This window comes from Gouania willdenowi, chromosome 14 (assembly GCF_900634775.1).
Source record: "Gouania willdenowi chromosome 14, fGouWil2.1, whole genome shotgun sequence".
NCBI classification, from domain to species: domain Eukaryota; kingdom Metazoa; phylum Chordata; class Actinopteri; order Blenniiformes; family Gobiesocidae; genus Gouania; species Gouania willdenowi.
Window position 1 is genome coordinate 29,155,376 of NC_041057.1, and position 6,956 is coordinate 29,162,331.

Consider the following 6,956-nt stretch of genomic DNA (forward strand, 5'->3'; position numbering starts at 1 on the left):
ATGAGAACAACGTTTGCATAAAATACAGATAGTTTTTAAAATACTAGGGATCATTGCAGCTTTAATTTCACTGGTGCATACGATACAATCAATCAGAGACTCGATACAAAAAAATGTATACAGATGGCAACATCTTATATCGGAGAAGACATGAAGCATATTAAAGTTCATAGAAACATTGATCAAACAGCAATGGAACAAACATTTTCTCTTCTTTCTGTGATTAAACAGGTTGTATTTGAAATGGTGACAGTGTTATTGAATAGGATGCTGCTGCTCTGACTGCAGAATAAATGCTGTCAACCTAAGTGTATATATAAATATTTTCAATTATACATTTCCCTCGATTCATAAGTGCTTTGAGTGTAAATGTCAGCTAATAAATGCTCCGTCATCCAAATCGCTGTTTCTAATTTTTACAATCAGCGTACAGTCAGGAGCGCTCAGTGTCACTGTAGGTGGTTATGAATTAACTCAGTGGTTCTCAAACTGTGGGGCGAGTCCACTGCAGGTGGGGAGGGGTGACTCCATGATGGAGAAATTTTTTGAAGGGCTTTATTAGTCATCATTATTACTTCATAATTATTGTTTACATTTTATACTGTTTTTATGAGTTCTGAAAAAGAATAGGGTAACACTTTAGTTGACGTTTTATCTGCCATTAGCACGAATAAGTGTCATGAAGGCTGTCGTTAAGTGTTGTTCACTAAATTATGACACCTTTGGAGCTATGTTGGCATTTTTTGGGTTAGTATAAAACTCCAAGTAAAGTGTTACTAAGAATAGTCACAATCTGTACCTTTTAAAAATATATACTGTATATAGATTAAGTTTTGACCCATTTTGTTGAAATGTTATTGGGATGGGGGGGCGTTTAAAGGGGGACACAGCAAAAAAACTTTGAGCCACTAACATTTACTTTGTTGGGTGTGACGCAGAGGCCTAAGGTAACCCCACGGCCCTGAAACGCAGACGTGTCTAAGGCTGTCTGAAATGGTACACTCTGTACTATACACTACAAAACGAGTACCGTATTTTCCAGGCTATTGAACGCACCGCTGTATTGGCCGCATTTTGGTAATTTAGCAATTTTCCAAAAACAATTGAAGGAAAGGCCGCTCCGTGACATAGCCCGCACCCTATTGGCTGATGAGGGCATCCTTCAAACGACTCGACCAATCAGAACGGGCAGGTAGGCGGGCCGCTGTACTCCGGTTAAGTTTCAACGAACAAGTTTCCATTTCAACATGAAATCACATCCTCACTGCCCCGTGTCTACATATCAGTCCATTTACAGCTTTTTATGGTCACTTTTTTACCGAAACTAGACGGATAACCCCCTCCTTCCTCTCCCCTACACCATCGCCTCAGCAGCCATCACGTCGATCGGACTCAGAATCCAGACACGATCGCTTCTGAACAAACGCAACGTGGTGATTTGGCAACTTCATCCTGTTTACTGTTTCTATCATAAACCAGCTGATTTTTACTTTATCCGGAGTGTTTCAGCGCTCTCTCTCTCCGTGTGTGTGTGTGTGTGTGTGTGTGTGTGTGTGTTGTTAGCTGTCAGAGAGAAACATGAAGTTTATAGTTAAGTACAACAATCATGCATGCAGAGAAAGAATCTGAACTTTTGTCCTCATGTAACATCAAACCATTCCTTCTTCTATATGAAGAAAAAGTTACTGTTTTCATGGTTTTGTAGCAATTAGGCATTTTCATTAGGACAATCTTGTGGCAAATCTGGCAACGTAGATCAAGGAGAAAAGCTTTTAGTGACTCCAAAAGCGCACAAAATGACAGAGATCCACGTAAAATGGTGATGATAAAAATACTCAAAATGACATAAAAACACACAAATAACAATACACAATATTACAAAAGAAAAACACACAAAATGACTCCAAAAGCAAACAAAAAGACAGAAAACTACAGGAAATGACAAACAAAAATGAACAAAATGACAGAAAAATAGAGAGAAAAACACTACATACTAAGGGTGTAACAATACATGTATTTGTATTGAACCGTTTTGGTACAGGATGTTCGGTTCGGGTACAGGGTTGTGCACGGGTGAGTTTCCGGAACGGAAGTTGCGTGTTTACTTCCGCCTGCAGCTACATGTGTAGCCCGTGCAAGTCATGGCTAACGCTAGCAAGAAACCAGAGCTGGAGGACCCTCCCCCTGTCGCTAAAGTCTCCTGCTTGGGAACACTTTGGCTTCCGGGTGAAATACTGCAACAGAGAAAGACTAGTGGATAAAACGACATTGTTCAGCTGAGGTCGGGTATGTTTCCGGGAACACGACGAACATGCTAACTCACTTGAAACGGTACCACCCGAGAGCAAATATCACTGTGATAAGAAAGAAAACATCCTTAGTGCAAACACAGCTGACTTCGGCATTCAAGCAACCTCTGCCTAGTAATTCAGATCTGGCCAAAGCTGTAACAACTGCCATCAGAGTCTTTATAGCAACGGATAAAAGCTGTTAACAAGCTGTGAGGAGCTTATTTTTTTATAATATTTTATGTATTTTTTGTTTGAGAACATTATTATTACCAGGCAGCACTTTACAACAGTATAGTATTTATTTATTTTTTTTACTTTGTTTTCATATTCTGTATAATCTTAAATACATTGTAGGTTTACTAAAGTTTTGAGTGAACAAGCAAATTTATGTTTTACATTTGTAACTGCCAGCACATGTGTGGACATGTGACACATTTTTCTGGCAACAATATGAAGCACTTTGCAAGTATTGTGTTTTTTTTTTAAACTTTATTTTCATTTTCTGTATAATTTTAAATACAATGTTGGTTTACTAAAGTTTCAAATAAACAACAAACAAATTTATGTTTTGCATTTTGTTCCATACTGTACCAAAAATGAACCGAACCATGTCCTCGAAATCGAGGTACGTATCGAACCGTGATTTTTGTGTATCTTTACACCCCTACTGTCTGCTATATACTATAAGTATGATGAGGACAATGGCCGATGATGACCCTTCCCACTGAAGTGCATTTAATCAAATCAGCGCTAAAATGATCTACCTACCAAGAAATCAAATAGAAAATACAATAAATTGATTAACCTCAAACTGAAACCCATTGCCACCATCAGTTGGAGAATACAAGAGGATAGAGTGACAGAAATCTGTGCAAGCAGTTTTTTATTTCACCACAGTGAATTGTCCAGTGTCTCCATAACATTTAGGATTCATGTGGGACCCATCTGTCATTTCCAATCAATCAGATTTAGAATGATCGACAGGCATCTGCCCTTAGAGCAGAAACCTAATCAGTTTGTTGGCAGAGTAAAGTGATGATGCCACAGGAGATAAACATTTTACAGCTAAAAAGAAGTCCAGCTGGTAATAATGAGCCATTTATAGCAGCTTTAATGGTTCTTCTCTTCGTGGTCTATTGTTCAGAGACTTTGCCCAGGTGTAGCATGTGATAACTGGGTTAGAGTGACCCTGGGGACGACTTGGGGGTTGTAATGAGAGAGAAATGTCGGCTATTCAAGAACATTAAACCAATATAGGAGCCACACACACACACACACACACACACAGGTGAAGCATAAACAGACAACACTGCATTGCCTGAGGGCAGCTTGTGCAAATGAATGATGTGAATGAGCACTTTTGATGTGCTGCTTGCTCATGCTCACTGAATATAAAAACGTTCACGTGGAGAGCGACTGCGTTCAGAGCTCGTCTCTGTGTTTCAGAGTGTTCTGATTGCAGGTTGTTGAGCATCATCATAACTAAAGAGATTGATGTCGATGAAAAGACACTAAGTGTAAGATACATCCTCAGGGATGAGGGGCCTGCTCTCATTTTAGCTTGTGGTGGTCTTTGAAGCCTACATCCCTCCCAGGCAGTCACTAAGCTTTGCACATGGCAATGGAACAAGTTGTCTTGAAAGTTGGTAAGGAGCTCTAGGGGTTATAATCGTAAAAAAAAAAAAAAGAAAAATGAAGTAAAAAAACGAAGCAAAATGGTATGCACACAGTTTACACAGATTGCTGCAATTATCTCAAGTGGCTAATATAATAGCTGATCAAGTGTTCCCGATGGACTAGATTATTTAATTAAACCTTATCATTTGTTTTTTATAGAGCAGAGATGGTCGACTTTTATTAAAGCGGGGCCACAAAATGTAATTGTCTAATTTAAGTGCCACATTATCAACATTCAAGTACGCTTTTAAAATGACTAATCTGAACATTTTTGCTCAGATTACCTTTTCTACCTCCACCAAGGAGATGCTATTTTCACTGCTGTTTATTTATTTGTTTGTTTGTTTGTCTGTTAGCAGGATTACTAATAATAATAATACAGTAATGACTTGGATTCATTGAGCCCTTTTTTCAAGGAGGCTCAATACGTGTTACAGAAACCATTATTCATTCACACCAGTCACTCACATCAGTCATACCAGTAATGGCCTATGATATATATATATATAAATTCATATCTTGCTTTGTAATGACTGATCTTTATGAAATTTGTCTAAGTTATACTGGGTTGGTTCCTCAATTACCCCAGTGAGTTTCATCAGGATCAGATCTGGATTGCGTATTTTATCACGTTTTTGTTTTTGATTTTTTAATGGGGGTGCTCATACATTTGGACCTACTGTATGGCTAGAAATGGGGATAAAAAATTCTTCCATGGTACCATGATCAGGATCATTGACCCAGATAGCTGACAATATCTGACAAAGAGGAGATTTGGCACTTGGCGGAAGTTTGCGCTAGAGCTTTAATTGGGCCAAAAAAAAAGGAAACCCGACCAGGCCCAAGCCCTTAACTCAGTCACTGCCATTGAAATCTAAAGACGTCATTTGGTTTAGTAACGTTGACTGCCAAAGACGTCTAAAGACGTCAATTGTGTTTTTCGGCTGGGGTTGCTAGGAGACAATGTGACGAAGCTCTCCCATGAATATCGAGCTTGTACAATGATGTAGTGACCAACTGGTGCCATGTAGGTGGCAGCAGTGCACCTTTGGATAAGAGATCACCCGTGGGCAGAGCTCAGAGGGAGAGGAAGAGAATTTACAAGACAGAAAATGGCGCTTCAAGAGATGATGCTGAAGTTCCCAGCCGCGCACACTTGACCAGAGCATGTGTGGAACTAAGTGGACTATTAAGTGTCACAATGGTGAGAGAAAATGATCAAAAAAACAAGGCAAACGGTGAGACTCGGACTGTCCGGGAGGAGGAGGAAGTTGCGTGTGGGTTGAATGACGGGAGAAAGACTTGGAGGACGACCAAAATACAGTAAGCAAACCATTCAGTTCTGACCCAGATAGCAAAATAATAATTTTACCATCAAAAGCCCAATCTCAGTGTTGTTTTTGTAGTTTTATACAAGGAAACCAATGTTGAGGTGTCACTAAAGCAAAAAAAAAAAAGTTTGCTTCAAAGTCACTGACAGGTTTTTTCAGAAAAAGGCTTTTTTCTCAGCTTTTTGTCATAAACTGGCCATTTGTGTGAAACTTCCCTCTATTCATCTGCTGATTACGGAAGAACGAAACAAGCTAGAAACAAAAAAAATTCTGATGAATGTAGTCTAATCTTTCAGAATCTGGTTTCAAATTTCAGTTTGTCAAAGTACAAAATATTATGTGGGTCTTGAAAGATCAGTGAAAATCATCTAAAGCGTCTGGCAATGTGGGGTTGGCTGCTCTGAAAATGGCTGGCAGTGAATGAGTTAAGAACACGGCCCGAACCTGCCCGACCTGAATGAATCTCTTTAAGCCTGAACCGTTTCATTTGGACACTATTCACATCCATGTACGCGCATGGAGAATAATCCGAGGCGAGTTTCTTTACTAACTAACCTCAGTTTACTAGTCACTGGTTCTGCATACAACTCTAAACATGACAAGCAGCTTCATGTGATGCTACACAATATGTACCGGTTTACTTTGGCTGTAAAGCATGTGGTAACACAGCTCAGCAACCTGCTCTCTACATATGTCACAGCACACTGCTCCACAACTAGTCAGCATCCATTTGCACGTCTTTCTCTCGCTAATCAAAACACATCACCTGACCGTTAATATACCGCGCAGCGTCCCAACCCAACCCAACACAAACCCATGGCATAATGATCAGGATTAAGCTCTAACCTGACCCTGACTGGCCAGGTCGGGTTGTGCTCTCTGAGTGCTCTTGGTTTGTGGATCTTTCTCTCATTTTGACTGTTTTTGGAGTCAATTTGTGCATTCATTTTTGGGCCCACACAAAATTAGGCCTATGTCCTCATGTGGCCTATGTCTGTTATAGAGTGTGTGCTTTGTATCCACACTTCAAAGCCTTCTATCTCATAAGTGAGTTTTGCGTCATGCTCCAGGAAAATGCTAACGATATTCCAAGGTGCCCAAGCCTGACGAAGCCTACGTTTAGATTCTCATTGACACTGACACATGCCTGGTACGTTGCTGTTAAGACGTATAACCACGATCGACTCCCACATCAGGCTCTTTTCTTCATTCCTTTCATCTGTACATGTGAGTTTCCGTGTTGATAGCTTATCTTTGTGGCTGGACAGTGAAACAGATTTTTAGGCTTTTTAGAGATTTGCGCTTTTCAGCTCTGCAGTCCAGCATTATACGAGGATAAAAGACCCACTTTGATGTATCATAGATGTGAACAAATCCCCATGGCTTTGGACTTTCTCACTGCACTACAACCTTCTATTATTCAACATCAATCTTCTTGGGAGGCAATGAAACGACCGCAATCAGATTAGCAACATGTACACTCCCTGAGATAACAGCATTAGCTTCTTTTAGACAAAGCCTCACTTTTTATCCAGAGTGACACTCCTCAAATAGATGACAAGTTTCAGCATCACCAATGTTAAGGATCCTCTTCACAGGCACATGGACAGAACTGAGTCTTTTCTCAGTTTATGTTAGGAAGGTTGTGCCAAGCATC